The sequence below is a fragment of the Pteronotus mesoamericanus genome, unplaced genomic scaffold (genome assembly GCF_021234165.1).
Source record: "Pteronotus mesoamericanus isolate MK-2021 breed Mesoamerican mustached bat unplaced genomic scaffold, CSHL_Meso_final contig_171, whole genome shotgun sequence".
Taxonomy (NCBI): domain Eukaryota; kingdom Metazoa; phylum Chordata; class Mammalia; order Chiroptera; family Mormoopidae; genus Pteronotus; species Pteronotus mesoamericanus.
The window spans coordinates 58,788-75,104 of NW_026555070.1; positions in this window are offsets into that span (position 1 = coordinate 58,788).

Genomic DNA, 16,317 nt, shown 5'->3' on the forward strand with positions numbered 1-16,317 from the left:
TTTGTTTGGAAGCTCTAACACATCTCTCAGAGAGTTTGTACACTGTATTTTTCATTCTCCAGGATCTCTAGTGTTACTCAGTGAGTGCAAGTTACCAATACTGCTTTCTTCAGCAGGACTCATAATAAGGGATTTTATTAGAGATCTCCGAAATACATTCTGGTAGAAAGACATTGTTTATACAGAAGGAGGTTTCAGTTCACTGTTCTCCTTCATGTATTCTTTCACACAGAAACATACGCTCACTAAGATGTGCTTGTATGGTCTTTTCCAATGCTCATAATGAAGTTTCTAATATTCACAGAAAAGCACTTGTGCTACAGTTCCTCAATAGACCCAAACCTTCACTGCATTCTGGGAATCAAAAATCAAGTGTGTGAGAATTGCTTCATCCAAATGCGTTCTAGTGGGTTTCTACAAACGTTTACTTAGAGTTAACTGATGCAGTTAGATGGACATTTCACCAGGGAGGACAGGTCAAATTAGTGTTTGTTCTGAAGTTCAAATACGTCTATCAGAGAGTTCGTACAGTGTATTTTTCATTCTCCAGTATCGTTAGTGTTCATCAGAAAGGGCAGTAAACAATAATTGTGTTCTGAAGTAAAGCTCACAGCAAGGGATTTCTCTGATGGAACTCTGAGGTGAGTTCTGATATCATGACACTGTTTACACAGAAGTAGGCTTCAGTTCACTCTACTCAGCTATGTATTCTTTCAATGAGGAAACATATTCGGAAAAGGATGTGCTTGGAGAGCCTTTTCCTACGCTCATCATGAACGAGTCTGTAAAACCATCAGGGAAACGAGTTGTACTGTAGTTAACCAAGAGGCACAAAACAGCACTTCGCTACTGGAATTATATACTAAACTGTGTGACATGCTCTGCGTTTTACTGCATGCTAGGCAGACTTCTACCAACATTAAGTTTGAGTTCCCTGTTGTGGTTAGCAGAGTACTTCATCGGTGGGGTGGTTGAATGCAGTGTTTGGGAGTTAGAACAGGGTTATCAGAGACTTTATACAGTGTGTTCTTCCATTGTCCAAGATCATTAGAGTTTCTCCAAGAGCACAGGTGGCCACGATTCTGGTCTGATGAAAGCTTATAAAAGGGGAGTTCCTATTTGAACTGTGACACTCAAACTTACACCTGCAAACATTTAGTTAGATTTCCTGGTGGTGGTTAGCAGAGCAGTTCATTGGTGGAGTTATTGAATTTAGTGTTTTGAAGCTTAAATGAGGTTAACAGAGTCTTGTCAGCCGTGCTCTTTCATTTTCTAGGATCTTTAGAGTGCCTCAGAAAGTGCAAATAGAAATTTTCCTTTCCTGAAGTGGAGCTCAACTCTGTTGACTTCCCATATTGAACAGTGACATACTGTTAATAAGATATTTCTTACCCAGAAGAAGCCTCTGGCTTGGTCTATCCAGCTATGTATCCTCTATTTCAGAGCAACATATCATTATAAGGATGCTCTTGTAGAGTCTTTACCAAACATATTCTCATAAGGATGTGTTTATACAGTCATTATGAACACTTGTAATCAACAATTTTATTAATACCACGGGGAAATGAGATGTACTGCCATTAACCTAGAGGCCCATAACAGCACTTCACTTTGAGAATCGAGTGCTAAGGTGTGTGACATCATCTCCTTTTAACTGCATCCTAGTGAGACTTCTGCAAATAATTAGTTAGATTTCACTATCCTGGTGAGCAGAGCAGTTCATTGGTAGGGTAACTGAAATTAGTGTTTTGAAGTTTAAACAAGGTTATCAGTGTCTTTAACAGTAGTAGCACAATTAGACAAGCAACTTCGTAGAAGTGTTTGCTTCCATGAAGCTCCTCATAGGACATAACCTTCTTTAAAACTGGTCATGATGGCATAGAACACTTTGCTACTGTTTTGTAGAGAAAACACACTTTGGGCACAGTAAGCATTCCCCTTCTTTCTCTATGCCCAGCTATGTGCAGAAACCTGAAGTGTACCTGTCATGAAGCAGACTCTATGTGCACAGTGGTGGTGGACTACATTTCTCTGCCTGAAAATAAACACTACAGAAAACTGCACCAGAAGCTCACTCTGTATTTGAACTCCTGGTTGCAGTTGTAGTGCTCTCAAGAATCAAATGACTGTTCTTCATAGAAAAAAAAGTGTTTTTTTAAGGGCTAGAATTTACTTTTCAAATCTTACTCATTTTTTGTTCGAGAGATGAGAAGGGGCAGGGAGAGAAACATCAATGTGTGGTTTCCTCTCACACGCCCCCAGTTGGAACCTGGCCTGCAACCTGGGCATGTGCCCTTTCTGAGAAGTGAGCTGTTGACCCTGTGGTTCGCAGGCCAGCACTTAATACACTATGTCACAACAACCAGGAATAGGAAAGTGTTTCCAGTAGCTCCTGAAGAAGGTACTCATTCCTGACCTGCACTCTTGATCTCCGACAACTCTAGCATTCTCTGCATACTGAATGTTTCTGTGTGTTCTGCTTAGGTGGCCCTGAGAAATGTTTGTCAAAGAAATTCCAGTCAGTATATCATAGTCGTGGTGCAAACTGGTCTCCAAAGGACTGAACGCTCCAATGCTACAATGTTTTCAACAGAAGTTCACATGTATGTCTGTAAAAGGACTCTAGGGTTGGATTCACCTTGGCATTCAGAACCTGCAGTGGTCAATTCAGGTCAGAGACTGCACATGCATGCTTGTAGTGGAAGATAGTTCTCCACTTAAAGGAATATTTTACAGGAAAGTGGGTACAATGTGCCTATTCCATTTCAAAGCAGATGTACTCATATGAATCCACTGGCTGTGTTGTATATAGAAAAGTGCTCTCACTGGATCCCTAAGAACCAATGGACTCCTGAACTTCACTCCTTATATAAGACAGCACTAGTGTGCATCTCTTATCGACTGAGGATGGGGATCAGGTTCAGAAATGCCTTGGAGGTTCTGCCAAGAAAGCCCCATTGGTAGGAAATAATGTTAATAGAAGCCACTCTTGGGGTGTTGGAGCCCCCCGCTACAGTTATATGGGAGGAAATGCACGTTGAGGACTGCAGGTGGACTCTAAGTTATGATTTTGATATTAGAAAATTGTAGTGTGAAAGCATGAAGGGTACTCCACATGAATCTGCCAGAGTGAATATGGTTTTCCCCATGAAAGAGTACTTCCTAGGACACTTAGAATGAGCGTGGAGATGCTCATTCTATTCCAAAACAGACATAATCACATGAATACAGAGTATCCTACATTGAAAAATATGTTCGGTGGCTCTCTAAGAGTAGGTATCCTGAACTGCACTCTCTAAGACAGCAGCAGTGTACATCACAAGACAAAAGGTCTATGTACATTTGTACTAGAAGGTCTGCAGAAGTGTTTGCTTGCATAAAGCTCTGCATAGGATAGAATCTTCTTTCAAACTAGTGTTGAAGACTCAGGACACCTCACTATTGATTTGTAGAGGAAACACACTTTGGGCACTGTAAGAGAACCCCTTCTTTCTCTATGCCTAGTCACATGCAGAAACCTGCTGTGTACATGTCATGAAGTATACTGTATGAGCACAGTGGTGGTGGACTATGTCTCTCTGCTTGAAAGTATACTTTACAGAAAACTGCACCAGATGCTCATTCTGTATTTGAACTCCCAATTGGAGTCATCATGTTCCTATGCATCCAATGACTGTTATATATAGAAAGTGGTTTTTTTTAAGGCATAGAATTTCATTTTCAAGTGTTATTGATTCTTTGTTAGAGAGAGGGAAGGGATGGAGAAAGACATCAATGTGTGGCTTCCTCTTGCGTACCTACACTTAGGACCTGGCCTGCAATCGGAGCATATGCTCTTACTAGGAACTGAGCCAGCGACCCTGTGGTTCCCAACGCCAGCACGCAGTACACTGTGCCATGCCAACCAGGGCTAGGAAAGTGTTTTCAGAAGCTCCTTACAAGGGTACTCATTCCTGACCTGCACTCTTGATCTCAAACAGCTCTAGCGTTCCCTGCATACTGAATGCATATGCATGTTGAGCCTAGAAAGAGCCCTGAGAAATGTTTGCCAAGAAATCCCACTCGGTATGATGTAGTCATAGTACAAACTGGTCTCTAAGTGACTTAACACTCCACTATCATTTTTGACAGAAGTTCCCATGAAGGTCTGTAAGATGACTCTAGGGTTGTATTCACCTTGTTGTTCAGAACCTGCATTGAGCCAATCAGGTAGTGCAGGGAGCCCTCTGGGTGGTATCAGGGACTGTAGTCCCACACAAGCTGTGGCCTGGGAGAGGCTCCATAAGACTTGACCAGAACACTGGTAATGTGGTTGATAGGCAGGACCTGATAATAGCTCTGAAAGCACCCAAGGGAAATCAGGCCTGGAAGTACATTATATTCCTTAAAGCATGCTTTGTTTCTCCCTCAAGCTCTGTTAACCTCATACCAGATAACCAGCTCAAGGCGGGAAGGAAATTTACAAAATTCCTGGACCCTGACCCAAATCTCATCTGGTGCCACAATGTTTATTTACCTTGGACCCAGGCAATTTGGCGTGTTCCTGCCATTGTCTTCTTTAAACATCATCTACTCTCTGTAAACTTAAGATACTGATGAAATTATATTACTATACATTCCTATTGCCTGTCCCCTGCTTGTAACCCTCTCAATAAAATCCACTGAGCATGGGGGCTCAGGGCATTCTCCACTAGAGGGAATTGCCTTTCCCTTTCCTTGACAGGCAAACAGTGTCTGGAACGACTCTTTCTACCATCCACAATGAATCCAGGGATGTTGCAGGCCAGAGTCCCCCATAAGGTAGGAGACTGCACAAGCATGCTCATGGTGGAAGATAGTTCTCTGCCTCAAAGAATACTTTACAGGCAAGTGGGTGCAAAGACCATATTCTGTTTCAAAGCAGATGTACTTGTATGAAACCACTGGCTGTGTTGTATATAGAAAAGTGTTCTCGCTGCCTCTCTAGGCACTGATTGACCCCTGACCTGCGCTCCTTATCTCAGCACTGGTGCACATCAATATTGACTGAGGATGTGTATTGGGCCCAGAAAGGCCTCGGGGATGTCTGCCACAAAAGCCCACTTGGTAGGAAATAATCTCAGTATAAAATACCCTTCACTACAGTTATATCAGAGGAAATGCATGTTGAGGACAGCAAGTGGACTGTTCAAGTTATATTGACTTTAATATTCAGAAACCTGGGGTGTGAATGCATGAAGGGGACTGCACCTGCATCTGTCAGATGGGATATAGGAAAGCATACTTCTCAGAACACTGGATGGAGATGCTCATTCTAGTTCTAAAGAGATATCATTGCATGAATCCACAGTTTTCTACATAGAGAAATGTGTTCAGTGCCTCTGTAATAATACAGTAATCCTGAGCGGCACTCTTGTCTCAGGCAGCAGCAGTATATATACATCACAAGACGAACGGAGTATGCACAATTAGACTAGCAACTCCGTAGAAGAGTTTGCTTCCAGGAAGCTCCCCGTAGAATATAACCTTTGTTCAAATTTATCGTGATGGCTTGGAACTCTTCACTACTGTTTTGTAGAGGAAACACATTTTGGACATCATAAGGACACCCCTTCTTTCTCTAAGCTCAGTGCTATGCAGAAACGTGCAGTGTACATTCCATGAAGTAGAACTGTATGTGCACAGTGGTGGTGGACTGCGTCTCTCTGCTTGAAAGTATACTTTATGGAAAACTGTGCACTGGCTGCTCATTCTGTATTTGAACTCCCAACTGGAGTCATAATGCTCCTATGAATCCAATGACTTTGTTCTGCATCGAAAAGTGTTTTTTTTTTTTAAGGGCTAGAATTTGTTTTTCAAATGTTATTGATCTATTGTTAGAGAGAGGTGAAGGTATGGAGGAAGACAGGGAGAGAAATATCAATGTGTGATTTCCTCTTGCATGCCCCCACTTGGGACCTGGCCAGCAACCCAGGCATATGCCCTTTCTGGGAACCCAATCTCAGACCCTGTGGTTCAGAGGTCAGCACTCAATCCACTGAGCCATGCTATCCGGTGCTAGGAAAGTGTTTTTCAGTAACTCCCTAAGAAGGTACTCATTCCTGACCTGCACTTTTTATCTCAGACAGTGCTAGCATTCCCCTCATACTAAAGGCATCTGCGCACTGAGCTTAGAAATCCCTGAGAAGTGTTGCCAAAGAAATCCCACTTGGTACAATGTAGTCTTAGTACAAAGTGGTTTCCAAGCGACTAAATGCTCCACTCTAATATTTTCGACAGTTCATGTGGACTGTTCTCCAAGGAAATCAAGCAGTGTCAAAGAAGCTCTCCAGGGGCTCTAAATGAACCACATGTGCTGCAACTTTATATCTGGAAATTGACCTCTGTCTTGAGCAACGTGTTATGTCCCCCAAAGCACCCATAGCTGCAAAGAAAGGTGAACGCTCCGCATCGGATGACTGGATATCATGAAGATGCCTAAGTTGACATGGAAAATACATTTAGATGAATCTGCTGATCACTCTCAGCCTTCTTTCTGTTATCAGACATCTATAGGACAGTGCATGAACGAGTTTAGTTTCATTCCCACCAAGGAGAGGCCCAATGGCAGAGAAAATATTTCCACAATGAAAAGCTTCCCTCTTTCTTAAATGAACAATGTTGTCTTTACAGATGGTGCAACATGCTCCTTGGGGAGAGATGTGATGGTGTAGAAGGGAAGGTCTGCGAGAAAGGGTTAGTTTTCAGTAAAGCCTCTTAGTTAAGTTTGGTTCAATGGAGGAATACAGATGGCAAGTTAAAGTCTACATCAGCAGTGCACGTGCTCATGATATCACACAGAAAGAGGGGTTGGCAGTGTGCCCATTCATGGTCAGCCTGGGAATCCAGCAGGAATTGACCAGTGCATTGTACTCTGGAGGACTTTTACTGTGAGTCATGTCATCGGAACTGCAGTTACCCATCAGTGTCTGGCTCTGCTGCTGTCATTTAGATTCACATTAGGAAGCGCATCAAGACAGGAACAACAAGTTGCACAGTGGGAACAGCTAAGTTTCACCCTCCTGTGTGCCCCGACATGTGATCTGTGGTGTTTGCTGTAGTGCAGTGAGAAAGGTACAAATTGTCTTCTTTAAACATCACCCATTCTCTGTAAACTTAAGTTACTGACATAATTGGATTACCTATACATTCCTGCTCCCTATCCCCAGCTTGTAACCCTGACAATAAAAGCCACTGAGCACAGGGGCTTGGGGCATTCTCCTTGAGAGAGAATGACCTTCCCCTTTCCTTGACAGCCAAATGGTGTCTGGAACGACTGATTCTTCCATCCGCAGTGAACTGGGGGACTTCGCAGACCGCAGTCCCCCATGCAGGGTGAGTGTGTGCCCTTTTGGGACACAGGCCAGACCACCTTCATATTCTATTGAATTAAGGACCCAGTTCTGCAATAACACTGAAGGAGTGCATGTTCTCCTGGAACACAGGCTGAGGGTGGGTTCTGGTGAAACAGGGACTGGGTGGGTGCTCTGTCAGATCACAGAGGGAGTTCTGTGAAAAGTCTGCATGACCAAGGGTCTCCACAGAACTCAGACTGAGCCTATTTTCTCTGGATCACAGGCCAAGAGCTTGTTCTTCTGGAATGGAGTTGAGTCTTGTCCCACCTGGACACAGTCAGAGTGTGTGCCCTGCTGAGACACAGGCTGGGTGCATGTTCTCCTGGGATGCAAGCAAAAGTCATGTTCTCCTGGGACATCAGCTGAGTGTGTGTGTTGCTGCTGTTGCCAGCTGAGGAGCATGGAAATTAATGCTTGCACTCGTGGAAGGAAGGCTTAGACTCCAGGGTCGTTAGGAGGGTGTGGGACTCACAGGCAGACCCTGTTTCCTGAGGAAATCAGCTAGGGTTAGAGAAGCTCTCCCACGGTTCTTAAGGAACCACTTGTGCTGCAACTTTATACCTGGCACAGACTGACACCTTTCTGGGAGAGGTCTCTTGTCCACTGCCTTGAACAAGGCATCATGTCCTTTGGAGACACCAGTGGCTGCAGAAAGGCGAATGCACTGCATCAGATGACTGGATATCAGGAAGATGCCTAAGTTGACATGGAAAATACATGTAGAAGAACCTGATGATCACTCTCACCCTCCTTTCTAATATCAGACATCTATAGGGCAGTGCTTGAGCAAGATCATTTTCATTCCCACCAAGGGAGACTGGGAGATGCCCACCAGCAGAGGAAAGATTTCCATAGTGAAATGTTCACCTCCTTCTGAAGTTAACAATGTTGTCTTTACAGGGGATGCAACATGCTCCTTGGGAAAACATGTGATGGTGTAGAAAGGGAAGGACTGTGAGGAAGGAGTTAGGTTTCTGTAAAGCCTCCTAGTGAATCTTGGTTCAAAGGTGGAGTACAGGTTGCAAGGAAAAGTGGAGGTCAGCTGGGCACAATGGCATGATACCAAACCGACAAAGTTGTTGACAGTGTGTCTGTTCATTGTCAGCCTGAGAATCCAGCAGAACTGACCAGTGCATTGCATCCTGGAGGAATTTCACTGCCAGTCATGTCATCAGAACTGCAGTTACCCATCAGCTTATGGCTCTGCTGCTGGCTTTGAGGTTCACAGTAGGAAGAGCATCATGACAGGAACAGCAGGTTGCACAGTGGGAGCCATTAAGTTTTGCCCTGTTGTGTTCCCCTGTGTGTCCTTGTTCGGGAGCCAGATGATGGGGCACCCCGGCCTGCAGAGTCCCACCAGCCACTGCTGCTGAGGAAATAAATCATTCCAGACACTCTTGTTCTGCCTGGAAAATGGGGTGGTGATTCCCTCTAGTGGAGAATTCCCCAAACCCTTCTCTTGAAGTGGCTTTTATTGAGAAAAATATGTGCAAGGGTATACAGCAAGCATGCAAAGCCTATCAATCAATGCCTAAAGGCTATGTTTACAGAAAACAGATAAAGATCATAGAAAACAATTGAAGGAACACAGGAATTTGCCGCAGGTCAGAGTCTGATAGACAGGGTGGTCCCTGAAACCCGGGAAACTGATCTCATCCTATGTTTGGACTCCAAACATCAATACTCATTAACCTGAGGGCATCCTTAGCAAAGTAAGTTTCATAGGACTTAATGCATTCCTTTTTCAGGCCTAATTGCACCCAGGGAACTGCCTGATCCAGTTTAGGGCTGTACCTGCCTTTAGCATTGTTTCACTGACCCTTTCAGGCAGGGGAAGCAGAGCAGCCAGGAGATAAGGAGACTTCATTCAGAGGACTCCAGCCATGACAAAGCCAAGGGGTAAGGGCCTTTTGCCCCTTCTCTGTGTCCCCAAAGTCCTTTCCCAACAGCCCCTATGCAACTGTGCCTGTCTTAGGGTTGCCCCTGCCATCAAGGGGTCTTACCTGTCATTGACTAACCAGCCATCCTCCATGGCCAAGCAAGGTGATATCAGGGAGGCAGAGGCTGTGCCCTTTCCAAGGGGACAGGTTATGTCTCCTCAGTGGCCTATTTCCCAAGGCCTTTTTCCTCAGCTCCAGCCTTGGGGCCCTCTCACCTGTCAGCAGGGCTACAGTCTCTGAAACCAGGTGGGATGGTTCCCAATATCTCCCAACATCTGCTTTGTGGTGTTTGCTGTAGTGCAGTGAGAAGGGTAGAAATTAACTCCTCTTCTGAAGTACGTTGGCCTACTGGAGCCACGTGTGCTCTGCAGGGATGCATGCTGAGTGTCTTTTTGGGACACTTTGTGTATTGCTTGGGGCCCAGGGAGAGTATGTGTTTGGTTGGGACACAGGCCAGGTGGCCTGCATGTTCTGGAGGAACATAGACCTGGTTCAGCAAGAACACTGAAGGAGACTGTGTACTCCTGGAACACAGGCTGAGGGCAAGTTCTGTTGTAGCAGAGACTAAGTGGGTGCTCTGAGGGATCTAAGGAGGAGTTCTGTGAAAATTCTGCATGAGCAAGGGTCCTGTCAGAACACAGGCTGAGCCTGCGTTCTGCTGGAACACAGGCTAAGTGCCTATCCTTCAGGAAGAGAGGTAGAGACTTGCCCCACTTGGACACCGTCTGAGCACCTGTCCTGCTGAGACAGTGGCTGGGGGTGTGTTCTCTGGCGACATGGGATGAATGTATTTGCTGCTGCAGTTGTCATCTGTGGAGCAGCCAGGAGCCTAGAAAGGAATGCCTCACCTCAAGGAAGGTAGGCTTAGCCCCCAGGGTCGTTATGAGGCAGTTGGAAACACAGGTGGCCCCTGTGATCTGAGGAAATCAACTAGGGTCAGAGAAGCTCTTCCACAGCTCTTAAGGAACCAACTGTGCTGCAACTTTATACCTGGAAATAGTCTCACACAGACTGTCACCTTTGAGGGAGAGGCCTATAGTCCACTGCCTTCAGCAAGGTGTTGTCTCCCCCGGAGTCACCCATGGTTGCGAAGAAAGGGGAATGCACTCCATTGAATGACTGGATATTGGGAAGCTGCCTAAATTGATGTGGAATTGATGTAGAAGACCTGCTGATTGCTCTCAGCCTCCTTTCCATTATCTACATCTATAGGGCAGTGATGGAACTATGTCATTTTCATTGCCACCAAGGAGACTGGGAGAGGCCCAGCCTCAGAAAAAAGGTTTCCACAGTAAAAAGCTCCCCTTCTTCTGAAATGAACAATGTTGCTTTTCCAGGGGATGCAACATGCTCCTTGGGAAGACATGTGATGGTGTAGAAAGGGAAGGACTGCGAGAAAAGAGTTAGGTTTCAATAAAGCCTCTCAGTGAATCTTGGTTCAAAGCTGGAGTACAGATTGCAAGTTAAAGTGGAGGTCAGCTGTGTGCAGAGGCGTGATACCAGACAGACACAGGTGCTGGCAGTGTGCCTGTTCATTGTCAGCCTGAGAATCCAGCAAGAACTGACCACTGCATTGCATGCCAGAGGACTTGCAGTGTCAGTCATGTCATCGCATTGGAACTGCAGTTACCCATCAGCTTATGGCTCTGCTACTGGCTTTGAGGTTCACATCAGGAACAGCATCGCGACAGAAACACCAACTTCCGCAGTGGGAGTCATTAAGGTTCGCCTCCTGTGTTCCCCAACATGTGTTCTGTGGTGTTTGCTGTAGCATAGTGAGAAGGACAGAAATTAATACCGCTTTTGAAGTAAGTTGTCCTAGCAGAGCCATGCATGCTCTGGTGGGACACAGGCTGAATGTTCTGTTGGGGCACTTTGCATGTCCCTCTGGGGCACAGGGCAAGTGTGTGTTCTGTTGGGACACAGGCCAGACCACCTGCATGTTCCATTGGAACGCAGACCCAGTTCTTCAAGAACCCTGAAGGAGCATGTGCTCTCTGGAAACCTAGGCCGAGGGCACATGTATAATGGACCCATGGTCAAAACCAAAGAGGAGAACCAAGATGGCAGAGGAGTGAGTAGAAGTTACACTGACCGCCTCCCAGGACCAACCGGGAATTACAACTAAATTGTGGAGAAATCACCTGGAACAAACAACTGAACAATAGTGAGATGGGAGCCTTATAACCTTGGACAGACAGAAGAATCAGCTTTAGCACAACCTGATTGGTAAGGAGTGCAGTAGACTCAAGAAGGTGGGCGGGGCTCTCATGGGCAGCAGCACCAGAAGGATATTGAAATGGCTAGCTGGATTCCCCTGAGAAGAGCGGAATCTAAACCATAACGGGATCTCCAGCCTACAGCACCGGAGCCCAAAAAGTACACAGATAATAGCCAGCTGATAAAAGCAGCAGGGTTGCTCTCTGCCAGAGACAGGTGGCTGGAGACACAAAGAGCAATTTAAAGAGCCAAAGCATAAATTTTTATTTGAAGCCACTTACACTGGGCTTCAGCAAAGGTGGGGGCAGAGTAGGCTAGAGACTCCAGAGGAGAGACTGGGGAAGGAGGGTTTGGGGAGAGAACTGAGAGAGTAGCCAGCAGGATCCCAGTGCTGACTCATCCCCCATATGGCAGCAGCCATATTGCTCAGGCAGACCACTCCTCTGAGTGGCAACAGCATGAGAGCACACAACATTCCACCTCTAGGAGGGACTTGGCCCTGGCCAGGTAGTGCTAAAGCCTGACAGCTGAGTACAGAGTGGCAGCCGCAGATAGTAAATCCCTGGCTAAAGTGGGCACAGAGTGGTCTGGAGACACTTGAGGAGAGGCGGGGGATGGAGGCTTTGGGGAGAGAATGGAGAAAGTAGCTGGTGATGTGCCGGTGCTGACTCCTCCCCCATACAGCAGCAGCCATCTGGCTCAGACATACCAAAGCCCCTGAGCAACAGCAGTGTGAGAGGACTCTATAACCCCGACCTCAGAAGGGACTCTGCCCTGTCCTGTGGTGTCTTCAAGCTGGCCTGCTGAGTGCAGAGTGACTAGATTAACAGCTGAAGGAGACAGCCACAGACAGTAGATTCCTGGAAGTCTCAAACAGACTGTCTAAGGTCAGACAGGGTCAACATCTGACACCATCCGAGGCAGATCCAGAAAGAAAAAAAGCAGCAGTCTCCTACCATAGAAGTTCACACCACAAAGTCAGGAAATCAAGACAGATAAATTTAAGAAGCAAAAGCAAAAACAAAGAGTCTCACAAATAATGGGAATTCAAAGAAACACCACCCAGTCAAAGGGAAAGGAGGGATCCCCACAAAGAGAACTAAATGAAATAGCGGCAAGTAAACTATCAGATATTGAATTCAAAACAATGGTTCTAAGGAAGCTCAATGAGCTCAGGGAGCTCAGAGAGAATTACAAAAAAACTACAGGGAAACTACAAGGAACTTACTGCAAACTATATCAGCATGAAAAAGGACATAGAAACTATCAATAAGAGACAAGAGAAAATGAAGAATACAATTTCTGAATTGAAGAACACAGTAGAAGGAATCAAAAGCAGGCTAGATGAAGCAGAGAATTAAATCAGTGAGCTAGCAGAGAAGGTAGAAAAAAGCTCCCAGAAAGGGCAAGAAAATGAAAAAAGACTCAAAAAGAATGGAGAGGCATTGAGGGAAATGTGGGACAACCTGAAATGTAATAATATCTGCCTAATAGAAATACTAGGAGAAGAAATGGAGGAAGGGATAGAGAACCTGTTTGAAAAAGTAATGATGGAAAAACTTCCCTAACTGGAGGAAAGAAAAAGTCACACATGTCCAGGAAGCACAGAGGGTCCCATTCAAGAGGAACCCAATGAGGCCCACTCCAAGACACATCATCATTAAAATGGGAAATATCAAAGACAAACAGAGAATCCTAAAGTCATAAAGGGAGAAAGAGGTAATAACATATAAAGGAGTCCCAGTATGGCTAGCAGCTGATTTCTCAAAGAAACACTACAAGCCAGAAGAAATGGCAAGAAATATTCCAAGGAATGAAAAGCAAAGGCCTGCAACCAAGACTGCTCTACCCAGCAAGGCTCTCAGTTAAAAAAGAAGGTGAAATAAGGGGTTTCCCTGACAAAAGAAGGCTAAAAGAATACATCTCCACCAAACCAGCATTGCAAAATATGCTAAAGGGACTGTTTTAAGAAGACAAAGAAAAAGAGTCTATGAATACCCAGTTCCTTTCACGGTCACCAATACTTGATATTACCAATATTTTCACTGCTTATTAATCTGATTGTGACAATGATGTGTTAATTGTTACTTTAGTATTTGTTGAAACAAATAAGTCATTTAGACTCTTTGGTATACTTTCTCCATTTTTTGATTAAATGTTTGTAGAATTTTTTCCCTAAAATTCTACAAACAAAAAACAAATTAAATAAAATTAAATTAATTAAAAACAAAATTAAATTTAAAAAATATTAACCCTTTCTTAGATGTGTTGCAAATAATTTCCTATTCTATTACTTGTCCTTTAACCTTTTTATATGTATATTACTGTACAGTCTTAAATGTTTAATATAGTCATATTGTCAATATTTTACTCTATACCTTCTGGGTTTGAATATTTTACTTCAGGGTAAGAAAAATATTAGTTTGCATTTTCTCCTAAAACTCCTTAGATTTTACATATTGATTTTTAGCTCACCTGAATATTTTTTGTATAATGTGTGAAATAAGTCTCTATATTTGTTTTATTTCAAATAATAATGGTCCCTGCACCTTTTTTGTTTAATAAGCCTTATTTTCCCCATTGATTTGTTTAATCATATATTACATTGTTAGATATAAACATTTGTTTCTAGAATGCTCATTTTATTTCATTGATCTACTTGATTATTTCTGTGCTGATATCATGTTTTAATTGCTGAGACTTTATAATGGATTTAAATTTTTTAGTATTTTATAATGGATCTTGACATTTAAAAAATAAATAAAACCAATGTGAGAAAGAAAGAAAGAAAGAAAGAAAGAAAGAAAGAAAGAAAGAAAGAAAGAAAGAAAGAAAGAAAGAAAGAAAGAAAGAAAGGAAGCCTTACCTTTTGTGACATCATGGATGGAACTGGAGAATATTATGCTAAGTGAAATAAGTCAGTTGGTGAAAGACAAATACCATATGATCTCACCTATAAGTGGAATCTATTCAACAAAGTAAACTAATTAAAAAATCAACCACACGCAAGGAAACATGGAACAGACTGAAAGTGACCAGAGGGGATGGGAAAAGAGGACAATGGTGGAAAGAAGAAGGGACTAAACGAAGAACATGTATGAACGACCCATGGCCATGGACAACAGAGTGGGAATTGACTGTGGGAGAGGTGGGTGGGGTGGGATGGGTGGAGGTGGGGAAAGGGGGGGAAACTGAGACAACTGTAATAGAATAAACATCATTTAAAAATAAAAATTAAAAAAATTTTAAAAAACAAAGAGGGGTAGAACTGAAGGTGGGAGGTAGGGGTTGATGGGGCAGGGGAAAGCAGTGGTGGGAAAATAGAGACAACTGTACTTGAACAACAACAACAAAAAAGATTATATTAAAAATAAATAATAAAAGTAACTTGACATTGGAAAAAAAACAAAAAGCAAAATGATAGGAATGATTGTGACAAATCTCTGGAAAGAAAAACATTACCTGGCACCTCACTCGTGATGGGAAAATACTCTAACATACAAAAAGCATTTTAATTTATTAGGTTGGCATAGCTATACTGTAATTACCAATATATGGGACTTTACTCTCAGTCTGGTAATAGTTTTATTGCATTTTTTCCTTGTCTCTTATTGTTCTAATAACTATAAAAACTGTAAAGAGCATGTTATGCTTTGACTGGCTGACTTGGATTTGGGGTTTATTTGATCAGAAAAATTTCCTCCAACCAAAGCACTTCAATTTATGGTCATAGTTGATTTCGACAGTAAGTGTCTTAAAAGAGCATAATTAGAGAGCACTCTGGACATCAAGCTGCTTCCCTAAGTTGTAGTTTTAAATTTAACTGTTATTTCAGGTCAAAACTCTGCTTAAGTTTTGATATTTGCCCTATAACTCTATAAACATTATTCAGATAGGTCGAAAGGGCGAACTAGGAGAGTTAAAGGCCACAGAGTTTCTTCTTATTGCTTCAGGATAAAGAGAAAACTTGGTCAGGGGCCTGCCTCACTTCTGTGTGTGAGGAGGAGCAGGCAACAGCAAGGAAATGAAAGGAAGGGGCCATGAGTGAGCAACAAGTCGATTGTACAGAGATGAAAATGCCTGTGGCAGTCACAAAGGGGACAGAAAGGACAGAGGCCTGCCCCTGGGCTCTGCCCCATGCCTGGGCACAGGCATAGCATAGATGCAGCCCAAAGAGAACATGAGAAAAACGAATCTCCAAGGCGACGACACTAAGAGGTTGGCATGCAACGTTAGCAAAGGTGGTATGGGATAGACTTAAGAAAAGAGCAACTGAACTTGGCAGAAAAAATAACTATGAGTAGGATTACTAATTTATTTGTAGTACTTAGGAGATATAATAGGTCTGTTTTAAATCCTCCACCCCGCTTTTTAATCAAAGACTGGTTGAGGCAAGACAATGACTGCTGTAGGAAAGAGTAGGAGATTTAGAGTTTGTAGCCTATGGATTCTATTCAGAAATCTTATAAAAATCCTGAGTAGAGACAGTGTAAACAGATGAGAGGCATTAACAATGACACACGTTGAAAAATGATAAGATCAAAAAATAAGATCTAACATCCTTCAAATGGTATAATATTTCTCCTAAATCTCGCCTTCCTGAGGCAAGGCTCAAGAAATTTTATTTTCATTTAATAACTGACAAAGGGCTATTAATTCTTCATAAAGGCCATGTGATGGTTAATTTTATGTGTCAACTTGACTGGGCTAAGGGGATGCACATGTAACTGGTAAAACATTGCGGACATTTCTGCAAGGGCATCGCAGCAGGAGATTAGCATTTG